This window comes from Callorhinus ursinus, unplaced genomic scaffold (genome assembly GCF_003265705.2).
Source record: "Callorhinus ursinus isolate GAN/ISIS: 27379988/994484 unplaced genomic scaffold, GSC_fseal_2.0 scaffold1, whole genome shotgun sequence".
In the NCBI taxonomy this organism is placed as follows: Eukaryota; Metazoa; Chordata; class Mammalia; order Carnivora; family Otariidae; genus Callorhinus; species Callorhinus ursinus.
In genome coordinates, this window is record NW_027397063.1 from 129,371,325 (window position 1) to 129,387,331 (window position 16,007).

The 16,007-nt window shown below is 39.8% G+C and overlaps 2 long non-coding RNA genes across 5 annotated transcripts in view; one reads left to right on the forward strand and one right to left on the reverse strand.

The window, feature by feature from the left end:
• The first annotated feature begins 355 nt into the window (after positions 1-355).
• The window catches only part of LOC141374180 (uncharacterized), a 58,086-nt gene continuing 42,434 nt past the window's right edge, over positions 356-16,007 (forward strand). The window contains exons 1-2 of the long non-coding RNA XR_012380838.1: positions 356-1,882; positions 8,596-8,640. This is a non-coding gene — a long non-coding RNA (uncharacterized lncRNA). The remainder of the gene's footprint in view (positions 1,883-8,595; positions 8,641-16,007) is intronic.
• On the reverse strand, positions 623-14,545 carry LOC112832383 (uncharacterized). Of its 4 annotated transcripts, none has more exons than XR_012380835.1 (7): positions 14,112-14,545; positions 11,618-11,800; positions 9,224-9,319; positions 8,482-8,838; positions 7,695-7,775; positions 4,239-4,376; positions 623-746 (listed from the first exon to the last, which is right to left on the reverse strand). It is a non-coding gene; the product is annotated as an uncharacterized lncRNA (long non-coding RNA). The 4 variants fall into 4 exon arrangements; XR_003210375.2 differs by lacking the exon at positions 623-746 and adding an exon at positions 3,833-3,967; XR_003210373.2 differs by lacking the exons at positions 623-746; positions 9,224-9,319 and adding an exon at positions 3,833-3,967.

Genomic DNA, 16,007 nt, shown 5'->3' on the forward strand with positions numbered 1-16,007 from the left:
TTTGCTTCTACTTTATGTTTTCTGTGGTGTATTTTTAAAAAATCTATGTTTTGGGGACATTTTAAAATTGCTCAAATAGTACAAGAACATATTACCATTGTAAAAGCTTCTGTACAAAAAGTTGTAAGAAGCCTGGAGCATGAAACATGTGAGAATCTCCATCGTACCTTCCCTCCACCCATTTTCACTCCCTTTCCAAGAGAAAATCACTGTCAACATCTAGAGCGTGTCTCTGCTCCTCTTTTCTGTACATTTTAAAAATGTTTTTCTATATTACTATACCTACATATACAAATATCTTAAAAATAAATTATATATTTTATACTGTTTTATGATATCCTTTTAAAAAATACTTAGGGGCACCTGGTTGGCTCATTCAGTTAAGCATCCGACTGTTTCAGCTCAGGTCTTGATCTCAGGGTGGTGAGATCGAGCCCCGTGTTGGGCACCACACTCAGTTTGGCATCTGCTTCAGTTTCTCTCCCTCTGCCTCTCCCACCCTGTGCGTGATCTCTGTCTCTAAAATAAATAAATCCTAAAAAAAATAAAAAATACTTAAAACTCTGTCTTATGTTGGTATACAGCTCATTATGTTTTAGAGAGTATGCAGAATTTCATAATAGGAATATTTCCAAATTAATTTTGCTTGGCTGGGAATTTCCCATTGTTTCCAGTTTTCTGGTATTACAAATGATGATGCAGTAGACAGCCTTGTGCATGCTTCTTTATGCAGAAAGAGCAGGTACCTACAAATGGAAATGACTGTTCAAGTGGTGTGCACAGTTACACAGTGATACTGCCAAATTACTCTTCAAGAGGGCTAAACCCATTGATGCAAACACCAATATGCACTCGAAGAGTACACAGTTCCCACACACTCCTAAAATATTTATTTTTAACATTTTTATGATTTTCTAATCTGATGGGTAAAAAATGGTATGCCATCATTGCTTTAGTTTGTATTCCTCTAAATATTAGTAGATATCAGTAGACTATTAGTAGATAGACCTTTTACATGTTTACTGGCTATTTGGAGGCCTACAGTATGCATTACAATTTTTTTCAAGTGTAAGTTGTGATGGGAAAGGGCATAGATCATAAGTGTCCAAGTTGATAAAATTTCAACAACTGAACACACCCCTAAAACCATCACCCAGATTAAGAAATAAAATATTACCAGCATCCGGCTTGTGTACACTCCCAGTCAACCTCCCGTTCATCCATTGCTTCTTTTGTACTCTACATACATGACATCAAACAGTATGTGCCCCACAGTGTCTGGCTTCTTTTGCTCAACACTGTTTGAGGGATTCTCATGTATCATTGCATGTAGTTGCAAATCATTCTTGTTCATTATAGTCTAGTACACCACAGTATGAATATATCACAATTTACTTATCCATGTTACTGTTGGTAGACATTTGTGTTATATCCAGATTTTGGCTATTATGACCAGTGCTGCAGTAAACATTGACACGCAGGTTTTAGGTGAACTTTTTCATTTCTTTTGGGTAACTACTTAGCAGTGAGATTGCTGGATCAAATGGTAGTGTATGTTTAACTTTTTATAAAGGACCTGCAAACTTTTCCAAAGAGGCTTTACTATTTGCATTCCCATCATCAGTGTATGAGCTGCATTTGCTCAGCATTTGGTATTGTATTTTTAAATTTTATCTACTCTAATAGGTATGCTGTCGGGGCGCCTAGGTGGCTCAGTCAGTTAAGTGCCTGCTGTTGGCTCAGGTCATGATCCTGGAGTCCTGGGATCAAGCCCTGCGTTGGGCTCCCTGCTCAGTGGGGAGTCTGCGTCTTCCCCTGCCCGTGCTCTGTCTCTCTCAAATGAATAAGTAAAATCTTTAAAAAAAATAGTAAGTATGCTGTGGTATCTTGTGATTTTAATTTGCATTTTTCTAATGCCTAATGATGTCTATTTGTCTTCTGCATATCGATACTCTTGTTAAAATGTCTGCTAAGTGATTTGCTCATTATTTTTTTCCACTTTTTTAAAAAAAGATTGTTTTTAAGTAGTCTTTACACCCACCATGGGGCTCAAACTTATAACCCCAAGATCAAGAGTCACATACTCTACTGACTGAGCCAGCCAGGTGTTCCAGTGATTTGCTCAGCAAAATTGGGTTGTTTGGTTTCTTACGGTTGATTTCTGAGGGTTTTTATATATTCTGGATATAAATCATTTGTTGGACATATGATTTGCAAATATTTTCTCCCAGTGTGAATCTTGTCTGTTCCTTGCTATTTTAACACTGTTCATGGTTTGTTTGCATATAAGAGTTTTGAACTCTTTTAGACAGATTTGTCAGTCTGTTTTTTTATAGCTCCTATCATTAATGTATTGCTTAAGGAGGATTATTAAAGTTACACACGTCTTCCTTTTTACTATTGGAAAAGTAATATTAAAAATCTTCAATATGCCTATTAAATTCTACATTTTTCCTACCAAATATGTGCTCTTTTCTCTCAAAAACTGAAACAATTTAATATGTCTTTACTTCTTTTCCTTCTCTCCTTTCCTCACAATCTTTCATGTTCTGAGGTAACTCGACTACTGTTATCCTGCATCATCTTTTAGGTTCATTTTTTGTTCTTGCTTTTCTTTTCCTTTAGGCATGTTGTCTGGACATTTTTTTCCAGAGAGTTCATAGGTTACAAACTTTCTGAGTTCTTGAATATACAAAATATTTTCTGCTCATTCTTTTTTTTTTTTTTTAAGATTTTATTTATTTATTTGACAGAGAGAGACACAGGGAGAGAGGGAACACAAGCAGGGGGAGTGGGAGAGGGAGAAGCAGGCTTCCGGAGGAGCAGGGAGCCCGATGTGGGGCTCGATCCCAGGACCCTGGGATCATGACCTGAGCCGAAGGCAGATGCTTAATGACCGAGCCACCCAGGCTCCCCATTTTCTGCTCGTTCTTAAAAGACTAGCTAATAATTACAGGTCAAACATAATTTCAAAATATTGTTCTATTGTTTTTCCACACCAAGGATTACAGTGAGGAATGCAATGTCATCTAATTGATATGTATTTACTTATCTATTTATTTTCTTTGAAAGTTTTAGGATTTTCTTTTTATCTTTGGTTTTCTGAAATGTCACTGCAATGTTCTAGGTATTGGTCTTTAAGTTTTTGTTTTTGTCTTTTTTTTAATTTCCCTTCTTGACACTTTGTGTGCCCTTTCAAAAAAAACCCATATATTCTTGGAAACCTTATTCTGTTTATTTCTTGAAGTTACTTCTCTTTCTAATTCAGTCTTTTTCTTTTTTTTAGAGATTTATTTATTTATTTGAGAGAGCGAGAATGAGAGAGAGAGTGAGAGTACATGAGGGGGGGGAGGGCTAGAGGGAGAAGCAGGCTCCTCGCTGAGCAGGGAGCCCGATGCGGGACTCGATCCAGGGACTCCAGGATCATGACCTGAGCTGAAGGCAGTTGCTTAACCAACTGAGCCACCCAGGCGCCCCTAATTCAGTCTTTTTCTATGTGCAACTTCTGTTAGAGGGGTATCGATTTGTGTGTTGCTTCTGAAATCCCCAGTTGTGTAATTTTTGCATATAAAAATGGAACCTAGGTCTCTTACGCCAATAAAACCTATAGGCAAGAGGCTATAGGGAATTAGTGTGGGTGTGTTTATAAATTAGCTGGGCTAATGGAATAAATAAAAGGAAAGTTTTGATAATTATTTTGACAACATAGACAGTGTTAAGGTAACTGTCTAATACTGGGGCTCTGACACTTGTTAATTAATATAACTACTTAGATTATCTTCCTTAGTAAATTTAATTTTTATAGAAATTGACACCAAAAGACTTTTTTGGAGGATAGGGTAGAGTTGATGTGGAAGTCTGTTTAGAGTTCTTAATTTTGTGTTTTTCTTTTTTCTTCTCTCCTCTCCTCTCCTCTCCTCTCCTCTTCTCTTCTCTTCCGTGATTCCTCCTCTCTCTGGTTGTCAATCTGTGAATGATGAGATTACAGCACCCCAACATTCTAAAACTTATGAGACTAACCCACAGTACACTCTAGAAGGGGGGCAGTGAACACTATTAAACAGGAACATAATGATTGCATGCAAAAAGGGATGTCGTGAAGGTGGCAAGCGCATGGCTGATAGTGATTGGTCAGGGTTCTTCTGCTAGAAAAGCATTCTAATTTTCTTTTCCTGTCTCTTCACTTATATAGGTTAAATTCAGAAATGGGTGCGGGAGACCTGGGCTGTTGTACTAACCTCCAATCTATCCTGCTGGCTTGTCTTCTCTGCTCATGGGCTCTCATCACTGTGCTCATCTTGTCCACCTGGTTTACTCCTCATTTTGTGCTGCTTCCCACTTCCAAGCTCCTTGATGGTGAAGCCTGGGCGCTTGCTCTGTAACATGTGTAGGAGAAATGAATAAATAAATGAGAAGAGGAGAGCATTTTTCGGCTAATACCCTACCTCAGGGGTTCTTGGTCTGAGGACACATTAAAGGCACAACCTTTGGATGTTTTCAGTCATACTCCAGCCCAGACCAATGACTCAGGAACTGGGTCGGGCTAGGGCATCTGTAGGTTTGAAATGCTCTTCAGGTGATTCTAATGTGCACATCTGATTGGAAACAGCTGCCCCAGATTAGTGGGGTCTCAAATTTGATTTTGCATTATAATCAGCTGGTAGGGGACGTCTGGGTGGCTCAGTTGGTTAGGCAGCCCACCCTTGATTTGGGCTTCAGTCATGGTCTCAGGGTCCTGAGCCCCAGATCAGTTTAGGCACTCAGCAGGGAGTCTGCTTAAGATTCTCTCCCAATGCCTGCACCCCCCCCAAAAAAAATCACCTGGTAGGTTTGTTAAAACACAGATTTTTGGACCCCATTCCCTGAGTTTCTGATTCAGTAGGCCTGAGGTAGGGCCCAGGAATTAGGTTTCTGACCGGTTCTCAGGTGATGCTGATATTGCTGGTCTGGGGCCCACACTTTGAAAACCATTGCCTAAGATTTTTTAATAGCTATGATGAAAAGTTCTGTATTAACAGTACTCAGTGGTTAGCTGCACATAAAATCAAAATACTGATGCCTGGGTCTTACTCTCTAATCACAACCGGAGCTCTATGGGAAGAGCGACGGCATCTTTTGTTTGTAAAATTTCCCCAGGTGATTAAGTTCAGTGAGGTTTTAGAAATGCTACTCTAGACCTTTGCTACTCAGAGTGTGGTCCTTAGATCAGCACCATCGTCACTTGGAAGCTTGTTAGGAATGCAGAATCTCAGTCCTTCCCTTAGAACTACTAAATCTGCATTTTAAAAAGAGATGTGTAGACACATTAAAGTTTAAGAAGCATTACTCTAGAGAACTGTTCATCTTCGATGCTCATAGAATAATTTGTTTCTTATCTCTGATGCTGGGTTCAAATTCCCTAAGGGTTGGCTTCTTGCCTAATTCATCCTCAATCCAGAGCACCTAGCATAGTGAGTTTTTTTATTTCGTTTTTGTTTTTTTCCATATGGAGCTGCTCAATAAATACTTTTGAATAAATGAATTTGGGTTGGAATTTAACACCCATTCTCATCTACAAAGTGGATACACACTTTCTTTCTTCTCCTGGCTAGGCTTTTGGCCACCTCTCAGATAAGGATCCTCACACTGTCATATCACTTTAATTGCTCCGCAATTACTTAATACAGTATTAAGAAAAATTTCATGGGCAGGAGTCATTTCAGACATTCCTGAAGTTTCAAGAAAAAGCAATTTGGATGCTTCCACACAGACTCTACACATTGTGACCCAGAGGTTCACTGTGTGGGCCAAGACATTGATTTCCTCTGTTGTCACATAAACTAACATTCTTCTTGGAATTCCCACACCACAGTTATACACACTGAGTGGCTGCTTCCCTTAGAGTTTCAGGGGCACTGCTTTGATCACTTTTTCTGATAATGTGTAGAACTTGAAACAAATTGAAAGATACCCTATCACTTGGCACTGTTCATTCTCCTCATCATGAGATTTTTCACATTTAGAAAAATTTTAACCTTCTGGGAAATGGTCACATTGAGCAACTTTAAGCATGACCAAATCTTGGGAGGTTTCTTCAAGTATAGTTGGTAGGCAGAATAATTCCCCAACCCGAAGTCCTAATTAGTCTAGGTCCTAATCCCCACCTGTCTAATCATGTGAATATGTTACTTAACATGGTAAAAGGGTCTTTGCAGATGTGATTAAAGACCTTAAAATGGGGAGATAATCCTGGATTATCCCAGTGAACTGAATGTGATCACATGAGTCTTTAAAAGAAGGGAACCTTCTGGCTACAAAGAACCAAAGAGACGGTGGTGTAAGGAGAACTTGACCATCCAAGAATGGGGAAAAGGGGCCATGAGCCAAGAAATGCAGGTGGTCTCTAGAAGCTAAAAAAGGCAAGGAAACACCTCCTTTCCTAGAGCCTCCAGAAAGGAATGTATACCTGTCCACACCTTGATTTTAGCCTGATAAGACCTGTGTTAGGCTTTTGACCCACAGAACTGTATGGTAACAAATTTGTGTTGTTTAAGCTACCAAATTCATGGTGACTTGTTACAGCAGGAATAGGAAACTAGTACAGAAAGCAAGACACTTTTTTGTTTCTAGGTATGTTTGGAGGTACAGACAGGTTAAAAGCATCCAATAGTCTGTTTTTTTACATTCCCCTGTGTCATCTAAATCTTCCTAGTTATCAGAAAATACTTTTATCTTTTGGCCTAAACTCTGTTTCTAAAATTCTTTCCTTCCCCTTCCCTGATGTGAAGTTCAGAGAATCTGGTGTTGGGATGATGAATATGGCAAGTAGTATTAGGATTTGAAGAATATAGATGTGGTCCCATGTCCCCAAACACCTACCGCCACCCCAGGTCTCAAATTCCATTATGAGAGACCCATGGTTTGCATCTTCTTCAGTTTTCATGTGTTTCCCCCTATTACAAGCACTTATATCTCCGGAGAAGTAAACCTTTCCCTGAGAATATGATTACTTTACCACTACATGTGGGAGAGATACAAGATAGATTATATGGGAAAAGAGAAGGGAGGTAAAGGAGCAACCTCACTATCATCACAATTATGTCAAGAGCTCTTTACCTAAAATAGTTTAATTAATTAATTAATTTTTAAAAAAGATTATTTATTTATTTATTTACTTGAGAGAGAGACAGAGTACACAAGGGGGGTGAGGTGCAGAGGGAGAAGCAGAATCCTTGCTGAGCAGGGAGCCTGATGTGGGGCTCAATCCCAGGACTCCAGGATCATGACCTGAGCCAAAGACAGATGCTTAACTGACTAAGCCACCCAGGCGCCCCAAGAAATTTAAATAAGATACTAAAGGGAACATGTTTTTGTGTGTATTTATTTAGTGCCTACTCTGTGCCATGTGCTTTATTTCAGTGATCTCATTTAATCTTTCAACAACCCTGTGAAGTGTCAGGTGTGGGATTTTGTTTTACCCAGATTACAAATTGGTAAAGTAATCTGTTAATGCTGAAACTGGATTTTCCAGTGAGTATTTGTCTGTTATTTATTTATTTATTTTTAATAAAGATTTTATTTTGTTTTATTTTATTTGACAGAGAGAGACAGCGAGAGAGGGAACACAAGCAGGGGGAGTGGGAGAGGGAGAAGCAGGCTTCCCGCCAAGCAGGGAGCCCAGTGCGGGGCTCGATCCCAGGACCGTGGGATTTTACCTGAGCCAAAGGCAGATGCTTAACGACTGAGCCACCCAGGCATCCCTTGTCTGTTATTTATGATGCTGGCAGATGAGACTCCTAAGTGAGAGACAAAGGATTTTATTACTCCTGTTGCAGCAAAGAGCATGAGCGCCAGCATTTTGTGCCAGATCCCAAGGTCCAACAGGGTAACCCAGTAGGAGCCCACATGGATAATATGCTCACATTTGTTTTGTGCCATTGATGGGAAATCTACCACTTTTATAGCAAGTAATGAGTAATCATGCTCTTTGTTCTGGGGGGAGACATTACTTCATCCCTCAAGGTTGCCTGCTGCAAGTACAACCCTGAGAAATTGCTTGGGTAAAGAACAGCTGGGGCCTTGCATTCTTGGCATACCCTACATGCCAAGTGTGAGCACAGGAGACTCATGGAGAATTGTCTCTCCCAACACAAAATATGTATTATAATTCCCATCTCACAAACAAGAAATCTGAGGTGAAAGAAAGTTGGACAACTTGTGTACGGATACAAGAAGTAGTGAGGACAAGATTCAAAGTCATATCTATATTTGAAAGCCCATTGTCTTCCCACCATAAGCTGCTGTCCACTAGAAAGGCTATATTAGAAAAATAATTACACCATAATGATATTTTAAAATCACGAATTAATAAGATAACAAAAGCAGGGGCACCTGGGTGGTTCTCTCCCTCTGCCCCCCTCCCCCACTTGTGTGCTCTCTCTTTCAAATAAATAAATCTTTACAAAAAGATAACAAAAGCAAACTTAATATTTAAAAAATTACCAGAAGGTAGTGGGATTTCTGCTGGACATGTAAATATATTTATTAATTCATTCTTTTACAAAAGTTACTAAAAACTTTCTATGTATCTTCTCTGTGGTGGGAATGGATGGAGAGCATGAAGAGAAAGCAGGAGATAAATGAGGAAAAAGGAATATTCTGGTAAGTGAAATGCCTCAGTACCACTTGGCACAATACTGTTCTGCATTGCTGAACTCAAAACTTGAGACGGTGGAACTTTGACATCCAGAAAGGTTGCTTTTCCTGAACTCCTAATGACTTTAATTGAAAGCCACTTCAGTCTTCTTCTGGTGGCCTCTCTAGATCTTTTGTTTCATTGAAGTGTAACTTGGGGAGCATCTGTGGAAATTTATCATTGCATTAAACAAGAAGATACATTTGATTCAGAAACAATTTTCTTTTTGAAGTCCAAATGTTAAAAGACAAAATAAATTTTAATGTGATACATTAGAAGGATTTTTTCAATCTGAATTCAGTACTCATGCAAAAGGACAAACTCATTAAGTTCTCAAAAGTCTCCAAGGAAGATGATGATGTTCAAGTGCTAAATTGCAGCACTTCCATGTTTCTGATAAAAGCTGAGAATGTAAAAAATTTTTGATTCTTTGAATCACTTATCTAAACACATTATTATCATAAACAATTATGATTGTAGACCTTGGTGCAGAGAAATTCTCAGCTTTTGAAAAGCCTAGGGAAAATAATAAGTGTGAGCCTCTTCTACCTGCCCCATTCCTGTCTCTTCCATTGATCTCATCTTAGGATTTTATGTTCCTTTTGGAATAACTCCTAGAGAGCTTTGTCTGGAATTAAGTCCACACTGAAAGAAAAAAAAAAGCAATTAATATGCTTGTGTATCTGTGCATATATAAAAATGTCCAAAAGCATGTTTATCTACTCAAATGTGAGCTGTGATCCTTTGGCTGTGGGATCACAGGCCATTGTTTGTATCCTCACCTGAGGTTGGGTTGCCTGCCATTGAGAAGGACTTTTCGCCTTTGCCTCTGGCTTTCCGTTTTGCGGTTTGCCTCACCCTGTGTTGTGTTCTTTGTTCTTGTAAACAGCATGTGCATATGTCTTCCTTAATGCTGACGGGGGAGTGTTTGAGGGTGAGAGAGGAAGGGAAAAGTGGGCATGTGAAAGTAACTGGGGGTACTAGCCTGGCCAGGAGACTTTCCCTTGTGCCTCTTAGGGTGTTTGAAGGAGTCGGGTTGTTATTCCTTTTGGCCTTTAGGCCTTTCTTTCTGTTAATTCATTTGACAATTATTTACTGCGTGATCTTATGTGCCAAGCACTTCCTAGGTCCTGGGAATCTAGCAGTAAACAAAGCAAATTTCCTTCTTCCATGGAATTTACATTCTAGAAGACAATTGAAAAATTAACAAAATAGAATATGTCCCATCATGAAAAATGATGGGAAGAAAAATAAACTGGGGTGAAGCAGATGGAGAGTGAGGGAAGATGAAGGTGAAGGAGCTATTTTCTATCAGTGAAGAGGGAAATCCTCTCTGATGAGGGGTTATTTGAATAGAGATGCAAGGAAGCAAGGGAAGGAGCTGCTATTCCAGGCAGAGGGAATAGCACACAAGGTCCTAAAGTGTGTATATCCTTTGGCTTTTTAAGGAGCAGAAGATAGGTCAATGTATCAGGGCAGAGTGAGTGTGCTGGGGAGTGTAGAAGAGGACTGAGGGGTATCTGGGCCCCAGGGTGTATATAGCCTTGCTGGCCACATTGTGGTGACCTGTAAATTTTACTTGAGTGACATAGGAAGCCACTGAGCAATTTTCAGTGGGAAAGTGACCTGATACGTTGTATTTTAGAAGAATCATTGCTATCATGTCTAATATAATTTATTTGAATACAGTAGACAGTGAGTTCCAACACTTAATGACCTCTTTTTCGTTAAGTGTTGAAGAAATAAATCATTAATATGTTATTTGGTATATTTAAGAATTACAGTCAGTGTTGCAATAGATTAGGAAGCGATGCTTTCTGGAGGAGAAAATAACCAAAGAGAGATTAAGGAAGCCATTTGTCCCTATCTAGCTGATGGACACAAATTTTAGTTCCCATATGCAGGTGTGTGAGAAATGTTAACTATTTTCCTGTGAGTATACTCCTAGTATTCTCTCCATTATGGGTGTCACATAAGTTAGAGGGTTAGGTTACATCATAGCAATGATTCTCCAAGTGTGGTCTGAAGAGCAGTGATATCAATATCACCTGAGAACTTGTTAGAAATGTAGATTCTTAGTCCCCGTCCCGGACTTGCTGAACCCAAATCTGTATGCTAGCAAGCTCTCTGAGGGAACTCTAATGCACATTAAAATTTGAGAATAACCCTATCATGGTGTCACATCATGGGTGGGGCACCTGGTCTGTGTTGCCATCAGTCTATAAGGGCATCACTGAGACCTCTAGCGTTCTGTTGTAGATCCATGTGGGGCCCAGCTTTGTCCCTCATTTCTGACTCCAAGATCTTTCCAATCAAGTTCTTCTTCTTTCTCAGCTAATTTCTGTCCATTCTTAGCTACCCTATCTGTAAGGATTCTACTGCGGCTGTATCACATGGAGCTATGGGAATTTTTTTGGTGTTACTGAAACTCAGGCTACTTAGGGGCCTCTCTCAGCTTCACAAAATTATCTGCCACTTCCTTGTTACTTTGTGGTTTGGGGAACTGGTCCCCATGTGTCCATTTTTCTTAGGGGATCCTGGTGTTTTCATAGTCTTAGCCTAAGAAAGGGAGCCTAAGTTCTCTCTGTTCTCAGATTGCCCCAAACTTAACTGAAGTTTCTGTTCCTACAGTGGGCTCCTAGATGCTAGGACAGCTTCAGGATTTCTTCTCAGGACCCATCAGCATCTGAACTCACTTCACTTGCCATCTCCCCTCAGTAATTGAGGCAATGCTTTCTAGGTTCAGGCAGGAAAATTTGCCTTGCTTTAGAAATAACTCTCCTATAGCACAGGCCATCCATCATCAAGGTAGACAAAGACACTTTGGGGAAAGATTGCAAATGGTATCTTCTCTCCTCCTCACTGACAAAACCACCATGCTGCTTTAAATAATTAATGAAAAAAATATTAAGATTGTGGTGCATCTTCTTTTAAGAAACTTACCTGTTGGGGGCACGTGGGTGGCTCAGTTGGTTAAACGGCCAGCTCTGGATTTCAGCTTAGGTCTCCATCTCAGGGTGGTGAGATCAAGCCCCACGTCGGGTTCTCTGCTAAGCGAGGAGTCTGCTTGAGGAGTCTCTCTCTCCCTTTCCTTCTGTCCCTTATCCTCCAAATAAACAAATAAATCTTTAAAAATAAAAAAGAAATTTACTTACGTATGTGCCAAATGCCTGTCAGGTGGTTCTTAGATACCTCAAATTTGGGAAGCCTGGGACTGTATCCATAATTGTGATAACTCAAGTTGCCCACCACTTTTCTCTCATTGACTACTGCCAAATTCTTCATGGGCCCAGTGAACCATGATGCTGACCCTTTTGTTGTGACTGCATCATTTATATAGTAAGTCTGCTTTTTTTAGTCCTTATTAGCTTGCAACAGTTAAAGTATATTAGGTATTGTAAGTATAAAGGCATTGTAAACATGAATGAAAATGAATGAATGAAATTCTGGTTTTGAGCTGATCTGGATGATCAAAAATGCTTTATGATAAGTTTAAAAATTAACTTGGGAATGAAGTCAAAAATTGAAAAAAAATTAATAAAAATTCTGTTGACTTCTGAGAAAAAATTTCAGAACCCTCAAGGGATTCTTGGGATCAAGTTAAGAATATACTTCCTTTGAGTCTCTGGGGTCAGTAGTTTTATTTTTATTTGCCACGGAACCATACTCTTAAGTTTTGTGGGTGCTTCATGCTCCTCCTCCCACCCCACTTTTCCTGTCTGTATGAAATATATTTGTGCATTTTTTCCAGGGGGAGCGCATGATCTTATTTCTGGAGGGAAAGGAGCCTGTACTTGGATGTGAAATGAAAGGGTTCCTGGGGATGATGAGGCTGATTGCAGTCATCAAACCTTATAAATATGTGACTTGTAATCACTATTTTGGAGGAAAAAGTTACACCAGCTCATTTTTAGTCTTGCTGTAATCTGTGGTAATTTGGAATGGTCAGAAGCTCATCATGCCCACTTTTGATAGACTTTCAAAATAAGGCATCTTCTTAGCTCTCAAGCCTCACAAGACACCCACATGGAAGGAGCTTGGAGCTTACAGCAGAACCTCAAAATACAAGCCTCCCTGTTCTATTATAAGGCACTAGACTGTCCATAGTGTTTTTTTTTTATTCTCCAAGATGCCTTTCCACAGTGGACAGTCATGGCTTTTGCTAACACTAAAGCTGAATAAAAGTGTTTTGAAATATAGGTGAGGGATTAATCCCTTGCAAAATATTTTTTAAAGTTCCATTCTTTTCTAATCTATGAATTGTTGGAGAGGCCTCTCAGACTGTCTCCTGGCTGTGTGTGTGTGTGTGTGTGTGTTTGGCTACATCATTGCTGAAGCCAAGCTGATTAAGACTAATTTTGGTTAAAATAAATTCGTGCCTGGGCAGACAACCAATGTGCAGAGTCTCAACCAGAGGCAATTAAAGTGAGATTCATGTTATGATGGAGACTTAATAACAACGGCAGTATTTGACATAATTTTGATGAACCAGTGGCAACATAATGTTCCCAGTGTGTCGGACTATCCTAGAATTTATTTGCTATATTTTATCTCACTTTAGAGGTGCTCTTTGATTCTGACACATCATTCTCTCTGGTAAGGGTTTCAGATCAGCCTGTCTGATTCATGACAGCACGGAGAAGGTATTCTCAAGAGCTAGTAGGATGATTGTTGAGAAAAACAGAGAGAGAGACAGATGGTAGACTTTATTTTACTGGCTCATCTGCTTTTGTGGAGAATGATTATACATTAAAAGTAAGTGGCACCAGAAGTCACATCTAACTGAGGTTCATCTCACATGTTTCCCTGTGGAGAACTTAAAATACAGCATGAGGGACAACCTAATACCTGAACAAGTAAGGGGAGCAGACCCCTGAGGACATGATCATGATGTAAGTTGGGGCTGGCGCAGATCTGAGAGGTCATTTGCTCCGACATGTCTAGTCTTCTTACTGCCTTGTTGTTAGGTTAGAGTTTAGTCTTTGCTTAAACACCTTGAGTGGTAGGGAACTCTGTATTTCTTCTTGCAGACTGTTTAACTGTGACATAATTCTTTCCTCTTTTGGGCTGATACTGACTTCTGAGTACTGTCATATTCATTAATCCTGGCTATGCTCTTTGCAAGCAACACAAAACAAATTGATTTCTTGTTTTACCCGGCAAGTATCTTGGATCTGAGCTAGAATTATATGTCTTCTACAGGCTAAATGTTCCCAATTCCTTGGATCCTTCCCTAGATGAAATGGATCAGGTCCTAGCTCATCAGCCCTCTGAATTAGAGGAACTTGGAAGAGATGGAAATAGTTTAGTTTAAATTTGCTTAACCTACTTACATGGCACAAACATTGAATATTCAGTACCAAGCTGATAAAAATAAAAGAGTCTTGTTAATTTGGTCTTAAAGGATAAAGAAGGAGTAGTGGCCGCAGAAGCCCACCTCCCCGTTCTTGTCCCAGGCAGCACAGCCTTAGATCCAGGGCTATTCTCACTGCAGACACTTGACAGATACTCGGGAGACTTCGTGGTTCTATCCTGGACTTTTAAATAAAGTTAACCCATCCATTTATCACTCTGGACGAGGCTTATAAATGCAGGGACTTCTAGATGAGAGGTTTCCAGAACTCTGATGGAGGTTTAGCCATCTGTCGAGAGGAGGATTTGCTGGGGACTTTGGGGTGGCTGTGTGGGCACACCAATTCAACCAGAGCCTTTTCTCTCCTTTCTTACGTGTTGGGGTTTCACATTTGATATCTGTTGATTGGAAACATAGTTCTGCAGCTGAAGATTGTTCAGCAACCAGGACGGTTTACATCTTTCTCTCTTTTCTTCCGCTCCTCATCTCTGGGCCACTTTTGATTTCATCTCCCTGATTCTGAGGTGATAGATTATGTGCCTCACCAGAATTCTGTTACCTGATCATAGAAGGCCCATTATCACATAGGGGTGACTCAGGGAAGAGATAATAAAGGAATGATTAAAGCCTGGCAGGATTTGTGGGGACCTCAGGTGTAGGGGCTTGAGATAATCATACTCCTCATTTCATGATGGTTAAAATTGTCAGCCCGTCATGGCCTTTCTCCTGTTTTATTTCATTTTTTTCCCCTCATCTCTTCTACATAGGCACCCAGTCTAATGTGCTTAATATATGTCCTTGGTTATGTATGATCCCATGTAAAGCATATGGTCTTTCCTTTATCTGTGTTTGTAGTTTACATACCTAGTCTGATGTTAGAGGTCTTGTTTTGTTTAAGTGTTTCTGTATGCAAGTCTAGTCCAGTGTTTCTGGTGCGGCAGTGATTTCCATGATTGGTGGCCCTCCAGCCAATATTCTTCTTCTCCTTCCTAGCCTGAACTCAACTCCCTGGTACTGCAAAGTCTGTGATGCTAGGATGAGCATGCTTATAGATCCTTGTGAGTTTGGGGGTGTTCCCGGGAATGGAATCCTGGTTGTGTAGAGTCATCGGCTCTATGAGAGCTGCCAGGGACCTGGTTATACTCTCATTAGCAGGAGATGAAGTCCTCACTTGGTATTTTCTGGCTGCCTAATTTTTGAGTATGAAATGGCATCAGTTTTCCTATTTCTGATTACAAGTGAGGTGGAGCATCTCTCTATGTACCTGTCAGCCATTTGGGCTTCTCCTTCTGTGAATATTCTATTTTTCTATTGAATTTCATGTCTTTTCCTTGTTGATTTGGAAAACCTAGCTGTATATTCCTCATACTAATCCTGTGGCTGTTTCAGACATTGCAAATATTGTAAAAAATTTCTGTCTAATATATCTGGGTTTGGTTGCTAATATTTTGTTTAAGATGTTTGCTGTCTTCCTTGAATTGCAAGTGAGAGTAAAAGTTGGGTAAGAGAGGGGTGCCTGGCTGGCTCAGTCAGAAGAGTGTGTGACTCTTGATCTTGAGGTTGTGGGTTCAAGCCTCACACTGAGTGTAGAGAGTACTAAAAAAAAAAAAAAAAAGGAAACTTAAAAAAAAAAAAGAAAGTTGGGTAAGAAAGGCTCTTATTGCTTTCCTGTGGAAAGTTCCACAAGGACCTTCAGTTTACTAATTTATCCCCATGTCTATGTGCAAATGTGTCTACCAGATGTCAGCTAGAGCCCTCTCTTCAGAGCTAGGTGAAATTGCTTTGAAAAACTCTTCTCTCAATTTTTTAGAACCAAATAAAGCAAGCTTCAGAATTTTATGAATTCTGGAATAAACATATTATCAAGATCCCCTTTGCTTTGGGGCTCTCCTGCTCATATTAACATGATATGTTGGTGTCCCTTTTCATTTGTTTCCACAAGAAATCCACCTGTACTGTACATTTGCCAGTTTTCCGTTC